The sequence below is a fragment of the Marmota monax genome, unplaced genomic scaffold (genome assembly GCF_021218885.2).
Source record: "Marmota monax isolate L192 unplaced genomic scaffold, Marmota_monax_Labrador192_F-V1.1 WCK01_AAM20220418_F8-fsc00139, whole genome shotgun sequence".
Taxonomy (NCBI): domain Eukaryota; kingdom Metazoa; phylum Chordata; class Mammalia; order Rodentia; family Sciuridae; genus Marmota; species Marmota monax.
The window spans coordinates 1724215-1741407 of NW_026695226.1; positions in this window are offsets into that span (position 1 = coordinate 1724215).

Here is a 17193-nt window from a genome sequence, read left to right on the forward strand (position 1 = left end):
GGAGGAAGAGCATGAGAAGAAGATTAACATTAAACAGGGGTGAGAGGTGGGAGGGAAAAGGAAAGCAAAGGGAAATTGCATGGAAATGGAAGGAGACCCTCATGGTTATACAAAATTACATACAAGAGGAAGTGAGGGGAAAGGGGAACAAATAAACAAGGGGGAGAAATGAATTACAGTAGATGGGGTAGAGAGAGAAGATGGGAGGGGAGGGGAGGGGATGGGGGATAGTAGAGGATAGGAAAGGCAGCAGAATACAACAGACACTAGTATAGCAATATGTAAATCAGTGGATGTGTAACCGATGTGATGCTGCAATCTGTATACGGGGTAAAAATGGGAGTTCATAACCCACTTGAATCAAATGTATGAAATATGATATGTCAAGAGCTTTGTAATGTTTTGAACAACCAATAAATTAAAAAAAAAAAAGAACTCTAGTTGAATTATCAGAAACAATAGCCACAGAGGCACATGAATCTGGTACACTGTGATGGAACATTTTAGCATTTCCAGGGTTGAAAGGAACTGGAGTGATGGGGAAGTGATGGTTTGAATAGAGGAGAAAGCAGAAATAACAACATGAATTATGGGTAGCTGAGGATACATGGCCATCACCTGACAGCTGTAACTATGGTGACAAACCTTCAGCCCTGAGTTACTCTCTCTAAGATATGGTAGACAAATGCCCTCAGAGCTGAGAATGAACATCAAGTTCATTATAAGAAGCATGGAGCCAGGCACAGTGGCATATAATTGTAATCCCAGTGACTCAAGAGGCTGAGGCAGAGGGATCACAAGTTCAAAGCCAGCCTCAGCAACTTAGCAAGGCCCTAAGCAACTTAATGAGACCTTGTCTCTAACTAAAAAATAAAAAGAGTTGAGGATGTTGCTTAGTGTTTAATTGCTCTCCAGTTAAATATCCGGTACTAAAAAAAGAAAGGAAAAAAAAAAAGGAGCAAGGAAATGTTGCTGTCATAAATCAATCTAGGATATGAATTGAGGGCAATCAGCATTCTAGAACAAATTTCCATTATCCTCACTCACAGCAGGAACCTTGATTTAAGTAGGTGGCCTTGTAGAAGACTTCTCCAAATGACATTGGCAGGAGTTCAGCATCATTTCCTAAACAAGGTTTGAGATGATTGTGTGGAAATTCCACTGTTTTGCTGTGGTTGTTACTATGGTTACAGAACTGTGTTTTGCAGCCCTGAACACTGCCCATGTAGTTGCTCACTCAAGTGGATATATTTTCTCCTTTCCACTTATCTCAATCCTGCCAGTCCCTTGAGGCATTCTTAAGGCTCACTGACTTCAGAAAGCCTCCATAACTCCAGTAACATCTCTCTCTCTCTCTCTCTCTCTCTCTCTCTCTTTCTCTCTCTGTCTCTCTCTCCCTCTCTAGAGAGAGAGATTATTGATTCTGCTATCATTTATATGTTATGTTTAATTCATAATCTTATCTCCTGTGATTCATTAACAACAACAACAAAACAAAACAAAGAACCTCAACCAAAACCAGCATTTTATTACAGCTTTTATAATATCACAATGCAATTGTAAGCCACAAACCAATATGATCTGCTCAATGGGTAAAATAAATTTCTGTGTTTTTACTGTTTTATTTCTATATTTTACTAGTCTCAAGTAATTAGATAACTTTTCTACTCATTCCCCAACCATGGTTACCGAATACAAGCAACTCTATTACTCAGAGGCCTTTCTGTGTCCTGAGAAATGAGGAAACATTTTTTCCTAAAATGCTCATTATTATTAACTTGCCTAGCAAAGAGAAACTTCTGAGAATTGGGACTTGATGGGGGTGGGGGCTGCTTATATGTTCTTTCACTACTTTAAAGCCAAAATAAAAAGAGCTAGCTATACAGAAGCCTGACATCCATAGGAGTCTTCTAATGATTTTTAATAGGCCCCAATGAGATAATTTTTTTTGGAGGTATCATTCAATAAGAATGAGGCTTCCTTGGACAAAAAAGGAATCAAGGGCTTTATATATTGACTTTATTTATTATAAACAATTATTCTACATTAAAAATAAAAAGGAAGATTAAAAATTCATAATAGATATTCAATTGCTTCATTTACAATTTCTAATTAATTAAGTTCTCATAAACCAAATTAGTTATTAGGCTTTTACCAAAACTATTTATGAACAAGGACGTTGTTTAAAACGCTTGAAAGATCTGATTAAATTTCACGGTTTTATTTATATGTATACCTTTGGGATATTACTTATAATTCTTTGGTTAAATCAGCTGCAAAGTTCAGAGTAACTTTTAAGTTATGTGGAACTCCATCAGCATCTAGTATAAAGTCTTTTTAACACTAATAAGAGAGAATTTTCTCAAGAAACAAATTGCAGATTCATTTAATTATAGAAATTTGTTTCAATGAATTCTGAATTATTAGCTATCCCAGTATCCTTAACAGCCCAAACATCCTAGCTCAACCCTTAGGTTCCAACTCAAATATCTCCTTATTCATGAAGATGTTTTCATTCTCTATTCAAAAGGACATCCAATAATCTGGTAGTCCTATTCATTACAGCATTTTGAACATTAAAAATAAGTCTGAATCAGCTGAAGATCAGAAAAAATATAATTAATTATCCTAAATTGAGATAGCAATGTTGGCAGGAACTTCTTCAATTTTTAGAAACTGTATACCTCTCCTAGATATACTCTAAAAAGAATTAAAGTGGTTTAATACACATTACTTAGCATGGTAAATTTGGGTGAAATTTTCCAGGTTCTTTTCCAATTAATTTGGAATATCACAGCTGTCATTATAAGGCCAGATGGTAGGAATGTTTGCTTCCATTTGTTCTGGTTTATCTTTTTCTATGTAACCAAAACTTAGTGGTTTAAAAACTTGTTTGCTTTATTATATTTCATGATTCCATTGGTTAAGAATTTAGGCATGGATTGGTTTCTTCTATTCATATGAAATTGACCAAAGTCACTTAATGGCAAACAGCGAGCAGACAGCCTGATCTGGAGAGGTCAAGATGGCTTCACATACATGTCTGGTGTTTTGGTGAAATGGCTAGAAATCTTGGCTCATAATTCTGACTACAGCATTGTCATGTGACTTCTAGAGCATGGTGAACACTAGGTAGTCTGACTTCTTACATGAAAGAATTTTCCAGGAGACCTTGGCAGAAGCTGTAAAGCTTTTTATGATCTAGCTCTGGAAGTCCCAGAATGTCAAGCGTGTCACTGAGGCCAATTCATATTTGAGAGGAGGTTCTGCCCTCTGCTTCTTGATGGAGTATGGCATGCTTTCCCAGGGAAAGAAATTGATGGTGGCATCTATCATCATGATGACTGGGGACTGGTATAAAGCAGTCTATTACCAAATGATTACTTTCCAAAAGAAAAGTTATCTTTAAAATACTGCAATTTTTAGCAGATATGGCCTACAATTTTTTACATTTATGTTTGAAATATTTCCTGTATTTTTTTTATTGCTTTACTAAATTGTTCTAGATAAGGGTATTGGAGACCTATGTGACCTAGATTTTCCTTGGTACTATTTTTCATCCCATGAGGGTTTTGCCCATGTGTCAAATAAAATTTTGTATGATACTTGAGGTAAAGATGTACATGGGAAAACACAATGCATTGCACATCACAAGTTAACATCAAACCTTAACATTTTGAGCCAGCAAGTTATATAATTCAGCATTGAGGCTTGCCAGCATATGAAGGAGATTAAAGATGATACTTAGCTCAGGGAATAATCATTAATAAGAATAAAAGGGGGAATGGGTATCATTACAGATCCTACAGAGATCAAAAAGATGTCTAAGACTATTATGTACAACCATATGCCAATAAATTTGACAACTTACATGAAACCGATTTAAAAAAAATACAATTTATCAATACAAATGCAAGATCAAAAAGAAAATCTGAATAGTCTTATTTCTATTTAAAAGAATAGAATTTGTATTTAAAAACCTCTCCACAATGAAAACTTTGGGCTCAAATGATTTTGCTGGTGAAATCTACAAAATAGTTAAGAAAATTGAGATTATCCAAGGTCCAAACTACCAAGAATCTTCTTTAGCAGGACATTTACATAAAACAGGTTAAAAAAAAAGAAAGAGGTAAAAAAATTCATGTAAAACAAACTTTCCACAGATTCTCTTTAAAACTCACATTTGAAGTGCAGTAAAACAAATTTAGAAAGACAGCACAATCAAACAACCTGACTGAAAACATGAATCAGCTGAAAAAAAAAACCACCAAATTATATTAAGTTTCATTTTTGTCCTACTTAGAGAAATATAGATTACCATAAATTATGTGGAACTTGTGGCTACATTTAAACAAAGACACACACTACTAAGAATGACAAAAACAGCTGAATTATTCCATAAAATGAATTGATACAAGATTTAGGAAGACCAGTAAATGAAGCATAGCATTATTCATGAAGATGTAGCATTTAAAAAGTCTACACTGTGTTAAAGTGTCATGAAAGTGTCTAAATAGATGAGTATAGTCTCTAGAACAATTATAAAAAAGAATACATGTCACTTCTAGGGAGTTAGCAACAAATTGTCCACGGCAGTAAGATAGAATGGCACGTTCTCTGTAAGCCTCAAATTACACTTCATTTGCTTTGGGTTCAATTGTGAAAATCTTAACTGAAATATTTATTAGCATTTTTTAAAAACATTTTTAACTCTGTGGAGATGAACAATAAATTTTGGTAGAGTTTAAGCTTCACAGAATAAAATCCAAACCAAGAGATAAAGCATACTAGGTGAAAATAATTGTTTAGAAAAATATCCATTTAGAAAAAATATCAAAGACTTGACTTAAAAAATTCAACTTAGAAATTAGATAAATCAAATACAGGGAAGATTTAGTAACAGGCAATAAATCACTTAGTACTGCTTACTGCTTTAATTTTTTTTAAGTTCTATTTTTTTTAAGTCATTCTACATATTGCAAACAGGAGTCCTGAAGTAAATATTTCATGACTTTCTGAGTTGGGTCTCAAGGCTTTTAAACCCTGAAACAGAAGCCTGCTTTTCTCTTTATTTTTCTAAAGTTCTTACATCTTTTGAAGTCCTAATTTGTATAGCCTCTTCTCTACTTGCTGTTAGGTACCATTGAGATAATATTAGGGTCAGAAAACCAGTACAGATTGAGGATTATAGTGTTTACAGTATTTAAACTAACTAGATCTGAGCATAACACAATTCACATTATCAACCTCTATCAATTAAATATAACCACAAGAAATAGCAGATTATTCTGGTGTTTTCCCACAAACAATTGAAGCCCTTTTAGGTACCAAAGATAAGCAAGTTCTGGCTTCTACCTTTTAGGAGCTTGCAGTATAATCACAGAGGTACACATAAAAGGGCAATTACAATAAAATATGATTTAGAATAATGTTAATTGATATAATTTTAAAACAATGATATCAATAGAGTATGTGAAGATAGAGGCATGAACAACCAACTAGATGTTACTGTCTTGGTTTGTTGTCTACATTCAGCAAAGAATTAAACAGAATACAGATTTAGTGAGCAAGTAGCAGGTTTATTGCAAAAGTGAGAGAGAGAGTCCTCTCCAAAGAGAAGGGGTCCCAGAGCTACATGGGAATCCAGTGAGTTTTGTCCTGTTCTTTTTATGGTCTCTGGAATTTCCTCCTTTCCTTATATCCTCCTGTGTCCACATACTCCTCACTATTATTGATTGGTGCCCCTCCATGCATCTGTTTTAGTTTTTCTATTGGATCCCCTGCTTAGGAACATGAGTACAGAGGTGTCTGTCTGATTGGGTCCCTCGCTTGTATCCACATGCTACTTTGTTCTGCCCCCAACTACTTCCTCACTCATGATCTTGCCCTGGTTGCCTAATCCCTTCTACATTTCCCTCATGGTGAGTATAAAATAGTGGGGAATTACCACATGGAAGAGATGATATTTGAACTGGTTTGTGATAAGCAGAACCCTTACCCACACCCAAACCCCCAAAGTTCTGATTTCAGTTTTGTCACAGATTAAAGGAGGAAGAGTAAGAGGAGGATGAAAGAGGAGCTGTGTGGAACTATTTTATTGGGGTTTGGAAGCAAATTCTCCTATGCCATGCAGTAGTTTTAAAACCAGAGTGATCTCTATTCTCTTTATTTTTTTAAAACAAATATTTTAGTTGTAGGTATACGCAATGAACTTTATGTTATTTTTATGTGGTGCTGAGGATCAAACCCAGAGCCTCATAAGTGCTAGACGAGCGCTTTACCACTGAGCCACAATCCTAGCCCCTAGTCTCTATTTTTAATAGGGTGTCTCTTTACTTCGTATAGTGCTATTGCTAAGAAATGAATATTGCTTTGTATGACATGAGCTGACTTTGGTGTTCTCTTTATCTTATTAAAATGGTTTTGTTTACAGAACTCTTCTTTAAAAATGAATTTCTATGCTGTTAGAAATGTGCACAGTAATGTACTTCTACATACCCACAGAAGAGACTAAATTATATTACCAAAGCAAGCAGGAGTTTTAAAAAAAAATTTTAGTTGTAGTTGGACACAACACCTTTATTTCATTTGTTTATTTTTGTAGGTGGTGCTGAGAATCGAACCCAGGGTCTTGCATATGTGGCGAGGCGAGTGCTCTACCACTGAGCCACAACCCCGGCCCCCCCACAAGCTGGATTCTTGAGTTTTCTGAGTACCAGATCTATTTCCCTCCTATGTCATATAACATTGGTTCCTTTGCATTTTATTATTTCCCAAATTCAGGAAACAAAATTGATGGCCTGGAAGTGGATGTGCTGAATGTTGTTTCAGACCCTCAACGTCATCTTACTTGATTTTTAAAAAATTTCTTGGTACCAGGGATTGAACACAGGGGTCCTTAACTACCAAATAACATTTTCAGCTCTTTTTGTAAGTTTTATTTTTGAGACAGGGTCTTGCTAATTTGCTAAGGATGACCTTGAACTTGTAATCCTCTTGCTTTAGCCTTCAGAGCTGCTTGGATTATAGGTATGTGGCACCACGCCTGGCTAAGCACATTTTAACAAGGCAAAATAAATATTTATTTAACATATTACTTAATGTTCCAAAGAATGATAGACATTTATTACTGAAAGACTTTCCTAGGATTATTTGAATAATCTAAAAATTGTCCTTTGCCTGTCATTCCTCACTTCTCAAAAGCACGTTTTCACATTTTAATACCACACTAGTGAATTGATTGACGTCTTCATGGTTCAGGTACATTCTAGTCTAATGCCAGTAAATTCATTTTCATCTAGACTAACCAAGGTTGCAAGCTCAATAAAATTAACCTCATTTCACATTTATGATATTCTAGTTCATTGTGTGTATTTAAACACCACACATTTTTAATAATGGAAAACCTGAACCATGCACTAAGCCAAAACAAAACAAAACACTTAAGATTAGGCTCTCTCTGAAATTGGCTTCTGCTTCATTGCTTTTTTAAAATTATGTTTCAGAAACCAAGAAACAAGAATCAAACTTGTGATGGAGGTTTCAAGATGGCAGATTCCTGGCTGCTCAGTGGCATGAAATCAAGAAAGTAGACAGGCAGCTTCTTAGCAAGGTGGGTGAAAAAATAAAGGACTGTACTGGGAATTAATTTTGGACATTCAAAGCAGATCAGAGACTCAGGAGGTTGGATATAATAAAAGAAAGAAGAAATTCCCAGCACCACAGCTGCTGCCGCCACTGATGGCACCTGCCAAAGCAGTCCCCCCCCCCCAAAAAAAAAAAGTGGAGGGATAAAGGAATTAAAGGTACCCACATTTTTAGGAGGCTTGTGGCTTGTCTGGGTACAGAGAGGTCAGAGATCAAAGACATTGCTGGACTAACCTAAAAGGTATGCTGCACAATATGCTTGTTTGGAAAGATGCCACATCTCTCCCACTTGTCCACAGAGGACAGAGAAAGGAGCCATTTTGCAGTCACAGCACAGCAGCCAGCAGCTTGGGGAGCCAATTCCTGGAAAACTCGAGCTTGGCCTGAAATACAGGCCTGGCAAACCCACTCTGGTCAACACAGAGTGTGCCTAAATGACCAGGAGAAAATTAAACATGGAGGGGTTTACACAGGGTAAATCGAAGTCACCCCTCCTCCTTGAGTCTGGTGGCTCTCAGGTCTGGCTGGGAAAGAAGTGCCTGCTCCTGGCCAGGGATTTGGAAAGGGCAGAGGCTGGGACTGACTGAGTTTGGAGACTGAACCTGAGAGACCAGGAAACACAGGGTCCATGAGTGATAGAGGGAAGATGCCTGGGGTGTAGTCTTCCAGCATGGGCTGGCAATTGCTGGGCTTTGGAGGTGTGCTGATTTAAAATCTTCAGACCAATTGCCATTCAACAAATAACCTGGAGCCTACCCTAAGCCTAAACCCTGCTTCTACAAGCTCTGCCTACGGGATTTCCTCTCATACTCTAGAAATCCACCTAACGCTGCTGAGAATCTTTTGAACTCTAACAGAAAAGTTTCTTTAACATTTTATCAAGATTTTTTTTTAATTTTTATTTTTTAAATTTACTTTTTTTTCTATATTATTTTCTCTTCAATTGTGACCTAAATGGTTCATGGACACTTATAGTCATCTTTTTTTTTTTTTTTTTCTTTTTTCTTTTGGCACTGGGGATTTAACACAGGGACACTTTATCACTGAGCCACATCCCCAGCCCTTTTTATGTTTTATTTTGAGACAGGGCCTTACTAAGTTGCATATGGCTTCACTAAATTGCTGAGGCTGGCTTTGAATTTGTAATCCTCCTGCCTCAGCCTCTCAAGTTGCTGGGATTACTGGCATGTGCCATCATACCTGGCTTCATATTTCTTTTTTCTCATTTTTAGAAATTTTTGAAGGCAGTTTTTTTCATGGATCAGTATTTTGAAGACTAGGATGTTTGACTACTATAATTTGGTTTGGTTTTGTATTTTTTTCTCCCACTTATTTGTTTCTCTTGATTCTCTTTTCTTCTGCTAACAGCCAATCTGTTTTATTCTCTCTTTTACTCTTCCTTTAATTTTTTTTACTTCTATTATCTCTCCTCTGTTCTCACCCTCTTCACCATTCAAAATTGTAAACCTTTTGCATTCTCTTTTTACTGTGGGCAATAACTGATCACATCATTTCTGTTTATTGTGACAACTGATATTGTAGATATTATACCGGGAACTATTTGGTTTAATGCTGTATATTGTCTGCACTCATTGTTGTTATTATTCATCACCTCCTAAACTGTTAATTATTGAAAACCTTCAGGGACACTATCAGTCCATAGGGTAGAAACTCAGCTCCATACTGTTAAATGGGTAGACACACAAATGACAAGAAGAAGCAAGGGAACAAATCACCCCAAACAAACCAAGATACTCTAATAACAGAATCCATCAAAACTACACTGGAAGAAATGTCAAAGAAGGAATTTAGAATGTTCATAGTTAATCTGATCTGTGAGGTAAAGGATGATGTAAGGATGAAATCATAGAGAAAATGCAGGCTGTGAAAGATTTATATAAATAGATGAAGATTCTGAAAAAAAAATTCAAGCAGAAATCCTTGAAGTGAAAAACTAGGGATACCAGATTAAAAAGTCAGTGGAAATCATCAACAGTCGACTAGACCACTTGGAAGAAAAAGTTTTAGGCAGTGAAGACAAAATATATAATCTTGAAAATAAAGTTGACCATGGAGAAAAAATGTTAAGAGACCATGAAAAAAACTTTCAAGAGATGTGGGATAAAATGAAAAGGCCAAATACAAGATTTGTCAGGATGTAGGTTCAGAGATGCAGACCAAAGGAATATGCAATCTTTTCAATAAAATAATATCAGAAAATTTCCCAAACCTTAAGAATGAAATGGAAAATCAAATATACGAGGCTTACAGGACTCCAAATGTAGAAAATCACAATAACCCCACATCAAGGCATGTGATTATGAAAATGCCTAACATACAGAATAAGAATAGAATTTTAAAGGCTTTCAGAAAAAAAGTGAGAGGTAACATTTAAAGGAAAAAACAATCCAGATCTCAGCTGATTTCTCAATGCAGATCCTGAAACTAGGAGGTCTTAGAATAATATATACCAAGCTCTGAAAGAAAATGGATGCCAGCCAAGAATACTATACTCAGCAAAATTAAGCTTCAGAATTGATGATGAAAAAAAAAATTCTATGATAAAAGTTAAAAGAATTCACAACTAGAAAGTCTGCACTACAAATCATATTCAATAAAATATTTCATGAAGAAGAAATGAAAAATAAAACTGAAAACCAGGAAAAGGAGGAACTACACTAGAAGAATAGTCAAAGGATTAACTAATTCAAATTAAAAACCAGACATAAATCAAAATGACAGGGAATAAGAATTATTTCTCAATAATAACACTGAATGTCAATTGTCTAAACTCATCAATCAAAAGACATACATTAGCAGATTGGATTAAAAACATGATGCAGCAATACGATGTCTCTAAGAGATTCACCTCATAGGCAAAGACATCCACAGGCTGCAGATAAAAGGATCAGAAAGAACATAGAATTCACATGGGTCTCATAAACAAGCACTAGGTTCTATCCTCGTATCATATAAAGTAGACTTCAAGTTAAAATTAATAAAAAGGGACAAAGAAGGGCATTTCATACTGCTTAAGGGAATTATACATCAACAAGACATAACAATCATAAATATTTAAGCCCCAAACAATGGAGCATCTATGTACATCAAACAAACCCTTCTCAATTTCAAGAATCAAATAGACCACAACACAATAATACTCAATGACTTTAACATGCCTATCTTATCACTGGATAGATCTTTCAAATAGAAACTAAATAAAGAAGCTATAGAACTAAAAAATAAAATTAATAAATTAGACTTAACAGACATTTATACATAATATTTCATCCATCAATGATTAAATACACTTTATTCTCAGCAGCACATATGTACTTGTCTAAAATAGACCACATCTTAGGCCACAAAGCAACTCTTAGCAGATATAAAAAAATTGAGATAGTGACTTGCACTCTATCAGATAATATGGAATGAAGTTAGAAATCAATGATAAAATAAATAATAGAAGCTACTCTAACACCTGGAGACTAAATAATACACTATTGAATGACCAATAGATAGCAGAAGAAACCAGGGATGAAATAAAAAATACTTTGAGTACATGAGAAGAGCAACATAACATATTAAAGTCTCTGGAACACAATGGAGGTGGTTCTAAAAGGAAAGTTCATTGCACTAACCACATCCTTAAAGTGTATGTGTAAAATCTGTGGAATCAGTTTTATTCATTCTTCATCTCTTATACTCATCATTTTATGTAGAAAGTCTTCATTTTCCCTTCAAAATATCCTTCTTATTTAGTCTATCATTTCCCTTTACTTAATTCTGTTATATTCCTGTTACCCGCTATCTATTATTATTCCTTCTTTGTTTTCATACCTCCAGCATACATTTTCATACCCCAAAGTATAAGTGTTTTATGAGTTGCCTAGCACAATTTCTTTTACAGTGTCAGAGTTCCATGAATATTTGTGAAGTGAACAATAGCACCTACTAAACTAATAGTTCAGAAACTATTTTGCTGGGTCTAATTCTAGCTCCACAGTGAGACAGTGAGTATATAAATTAACCAATTTGCAGCCTCATGACTGTATTATTGACTCATAATTCACACAGACTGTATTTAAAAAGTAACTTGAACTACAGCACTAATAATGCTACTTAAATCTCTCCTAGCATGTTATAACCAGGCTCTACTAAAGATAAAATAGCATTGCTTCCAGACTAGGGTTTTGTAACTTGAGATCTATACTATCAGAGGCCTCCAGGAAGGTCATTGGATCCCCTAAAATTTAATACGAAGTTTTGTGGGATAGGCATTTGTTCCTGTAAAAATTATGAAAATTTCCTATTAAATTAGGAAAAATTTAATTTTCCTCTTAAATTAGGAAAGAGATAAATGACACCCCCAAATTTGAACACCACTGCTCAGGGCAATAATACCTTACATTTGACCTTTGTCAGTTTTACAAAAGTATAAAGCTCTTTACATATTCTTTAAAATCCTAAAATGCAGAAATGGCAAAGCTATTATTCTAGATTTGAATACACAAATTCCAGTTCAGGGGCTGGGATTGTGACTTAGTGGTAGAGTGCGTACCGTACTAGCATGTGTAAGACACTGGGTTCAATCCTCAGCTCCACATAAAAATAAATAAAGGTATTGCGTCCATCTACAACTAAGTAAAAAAAATTCCAGTTCAGCTATGTGATTTTCATACTCCAAAGTATGTGTTTTATGAGTTGCCTAGCACAATTTCTTTTACAGTGACTAAAAGAAAAATTGACACATATACAAAGCAGCCTGGATAAATTCCATACAGAATTCTTACAAAACAATGCTATTTCACAATTTTTGGGAAATAAATTCTAATATTCAAATTACTATATGTAAGAAAATAAACTAATGAAGTGTCCTTTTGGATCATGGGAAAATAATATGTAAATTTGATTCTATTTTATTTATTTTTAGATATACACGATACATGACAGAGTATATTTTGACATCCATACATGGAATATAACTTTTTCTTATTAGGATCCCATTCTTGCAGTTGTACATGATATGTAGTTTTATGGTATATTCATGTATGAACATAGGAAAATTATGACCGATTCATTCCACTATCTTATTCCCATCCCTCCCCCATGTCCTTTCATTCCATTTTGTTTAATCAATGAACTTTTATCCTCTCCCTCTCCCCTCTTATATTGTGTGATAGTTTCCACATATCAGAGAAACTGTTTGGCCTTTGTTTTTTGGGGACTGGCTTGTTTCCCTTGGCATTATAGTCTCCAGTTCTACCCATTTACGAGCAAATTCCATAAATTTCATTCTTTATTATGGCTGAGTAATATTCCATTGTGTATAGATACCACATTTTCTTTACCCATTCATCTGTTGAAGGACACCTAGACTGGTTCCATGGTTTAGCTATTGTGAACTGAGCTACTATAAACATTGATGTGGCTGCATCACTGTAGTATGCTAATTTTAAATCCTTTGGCTATATACAGAGGAGTGGGATAACTGGGTCAAATGATAGTTCCATTCCAAGTTTTCTGAGGAATCGCTCTACTGCTTTCCAGAGTGGTTGCACCAATTTGCTATCCCACCCTTAAAGTATGAGTGAAACTTTTACCCCAAATCCTTGCCAAAATTTATTGTTATTTGTATTCTTGACAATTGTCATTCTGACTGAAGTGAGATGGAATCTCAGTGTAGTTTTAATTTCCATTTCTCTAATTGCTAGAGATTTGGAATATTTTTTCATGTATCTGCTGACCATTCGTATTTCTTTTTAGGCTTTATTTTTGCCTCTACTACACATCCATAGTCATTTATCATTAAAAGTTTTCACTTGAAGAATCTTATTAGATGGCTGAAATGTAAAATGCTGGACTTCACATTTTTAAAGCCTGTCTACCAGAGTGCAATTGTTCTCCTTAGTTGCCATTAAAAATGGTCAAACTTGGGGCTGGGGATTTGGCTCAAGCTGTAGCACGCTTGCCTGGCATGCATGCGGCCTGGGTTCGATCCTCAGCACCACATACAAAGATGTTGTGTCCGCCAAAAACTGAAAAATAAATATTGAAATTTTCTCTCTCTCTCTCTAAAAAAAATGGTCAAACTCATTGATTACTTAAAACAATAAAATTTTAACATCTTTCAATAGAAAAAAGAGAACAGCCTAGGTTTTAATTCCTAAAGTGAAAATAATATTTAAATCATTTTAAAGGGCATACATGCACCCCTTTAAGGACAAAAACCATGTTTTCAATCCAAGATATCTTTAAAAGTCCACTTTATCAATCAATTAAAATTTCCTACCTTTTTAAGGACAATTTATAGTTTAAGGTACTTTTTCCATTTTTTTTTTTTTTGTATCAGGGATTAAACCCAGAGGCCCTTAACCCTGAGCCACTTCATCAGCCCTTTTTTATATTTTATTTAGAAGGAGGGTGTCACTAAGTTGATGAAGTCCTCACTAAGTTGTTGAGGCTGGCTTTGAATTGTGATCTCCTGCCTCATCTTCCCAAGCTGCTCAGATTACAGGTATGTGTCACTGTGCTTAACTTCCAATTTTTAAAAGTCATGTATTTTCCCCTGAATATTAAACAATGCAATCTGTGTATAGTTCTTAGGCAATAAAAATAGTTTTTTTTAATCTTCTTAGGTAATGTGATATGGTATTAAAAAGAAATGAAGCTAGGTGTGGTGGTGCACATCTGTAATCCCAGTGACTCTGGAGGCTAGAACAGGAGAAGTGCAAGTTCAAGGTCAGCCTCAACAATTTAGTGAGCCCCTCAACAGCTTAGTGAGACAAAAAAAAAAAAAAAAAAAAAAAAAAAAAGAAAGAAAGAAAAAGAAAAAAAAAAACCTGGGATGGTAGAGCATCAGTGGTAGAGCACTCTTGGGCTCAATATTCCAGCACCCCCCACCAAAATAGATTAAGTATGGGAAATAATATGTTGAGAGTTCACACAACATAATTTATACATTTTGTTAAATATTGTCCAAGTTAAAATATACACAGATGTTTAGAATATATTTATAAGAACACTTAAATTTTCATATACTTTAGAATTGGTCAGTTTGTTTCTAAAGTGAAATACTCATTTGTTTTCATTACTTGAGTGTATGCAATCAGATAGATTTTTTTGAATGTATGCAATGCTGACAAAAATATGGTTCTGTACTATAATACCTAAAGAAGGAATTGAATAGAGAAATACAATCATACATGGAAAAGTTAGAACTTTAACAAGTTAATTTCACACCACAGATATATGAGATAGAGGCAATATTATAGCCAAAGATGTAGGATCCAGAAATATCTATTTTAGAAAATGAATTCTCTGTAATATGAAAATATAAGAAAATGTTTCTCTACTAACACCAGAAGATACAGAATTCATGGAAAGAAGACAAATTTACTAATGATGCAGGAGAACAATGGGTTACCATATTAGACATTGTATACTATTTGTGTTATATGCTACAGAGACACTATCAAAAAGCTAAACTTTAGAAACTTGGAACAAAATCACCGGTAACAGATTGTCCTTAAGGTTTCTATGAAATAAATTGTAAATAAAATGAGATCAATATTTAGAGCTAGTTTTGTTGAAATATCAAATATATATATTTTTCTATTAACATTTTCAGGTTATTTATTTCAAACTTGGGGAGGATAGTAGCTTTATATTAGAACTATTTAGTTTATTAGTTTTTATTAGCTTTAAAACTACTTTGGTATTGCCCGGTTCTTCTGTGAGAAGAAGTTTTAGTGGACTGTTACAAGCTCAGGGAAGGATGAAGCTAGAGGAACTTGCTATCAGGGGAAAGGTAATTTATACAAACATCATCATATGTAGTTCATATTTTATTGCTGCACAGAACCAAAGAAGTTTGCTGGTTGCCATCCAACAGCCTCCTTTGAATAATTTACCTTTGAGTAGTAATTTACCTCCAAGGTAAATTACTACTCAAAGTTTTAGTGAGGTAGCATGGTCTCTTTTGTTCCATGTGACCCTTCCCCACACTATTTACTGGATGCAACTGCAACCTATAAGACTTGACTCAAGTGATGCCAATTCATAGGTTTACTAGAGTTTCACCCATTTAAAAATGTACAGTGGGTCAAGTGGATCATTCTGTTGGGAATTTGGAATTGAAAGACAGAATGACTGAACTAATTAATATTGGAATTCAAAAAGCTAAAGTACACAAGGTAGTCAAACCCAGGGACCCTGTTTATGAATTCAGATTATAAGATTTGGCTGGGAGCGGGGATGGGGAACAAATGCCCTTTAGGAGGTAGTTGCCATGAAGGAACTGCTTGCTCTTTTAGATGTTTCTCAGTGGCAATTATCATGAGGCACAGCTGAGCTACAACTCCTATCTCTGGATTCTTGGGCCATTCTTGTTAAGATTATTTAGTCTTCCTTATGCCCCTTCCTGAACTGGACTTTCTGACAGCAGAAAGAACCCTAATTCAAATCTTTAGCATGATTAGACTTGCTTTGATCATTGGCTGAAATCTCACACATGTGCCATGGCAATGGTGGGAATGAATTCATTTGCTGGCAAAAACATGCTCTAAATTTGGGGAGAAAACTCTATAATAGTATCTTTTGTATTGCCACAAATCTGGATTTGGCAACGAGCATGTTCAAACACTAATTGTTTCTTGACATCTTGTAACTGATGAAGATCCATTAGTAATGAAAGTCTTACTAAAATGAGGGTTAGAAATCCAGACTCTCAATTCACAAAGATGATTTCCTCTTCTGCTCCTGCAGATTGAGGGGATTGAGGAAGAATCTTCACCTGATTTCTCCTTCACAGTCTTGAGCTATTTCCTAGGAAAGCACAGTTGTCAAACCAAATACATTTATATGTCCATCTGCTGTCCTTCCTCCCTTCCTTCTCCTTTCCTTCCTTTTATGGAATCTTCCTCTCTTTCAGCCATCCATTCATCTTATCTTCCCTACTTCCTTCCATACAAATTCTGAAAAATACTCTGATAATTTTTAGGAGGCTCACAGAGTTTGAAACTTTCTAATTCTATAATTTAGGAAATCTTGGTTTTAGAATGCATGTTTTAGTAGCAAATCTGTGACTTTTTTTTTTTTTTTGCCTTAGTGACAAGAATTGAATTTCTCTAGCCAATTCTCATATCTGGATCATGACTGTGAGTTTCCACAGTAGCAAAATATTGAGGAATGATTACAATTTTTTTTTTCATTCTCAGAGGAGAACAGTAATAAAGTCTGTATGTATAAACACAAGAATACAAATATATTTTTTTGTTTTTAATCTAAGACCATTACAAAGAATAATCAAACAACAATGTTACTAGCTGGCATTTCTATAGCTTTTTAGTTTACAAATCATATTTGCATATGCGATGTTATTAAATACAACCTCTGAATAAAGCACTACTTGTATTTCAGTAAAAAAGCTGAGTCCTCAGTAAACTAAGTAAATAAAGTTGAATCTCAGATTGTGACCATATTATTTTACTATTGCTGAGTTAACAATCACCTCACCTTAGTGGCTTGAAACAACATAAATTCCTT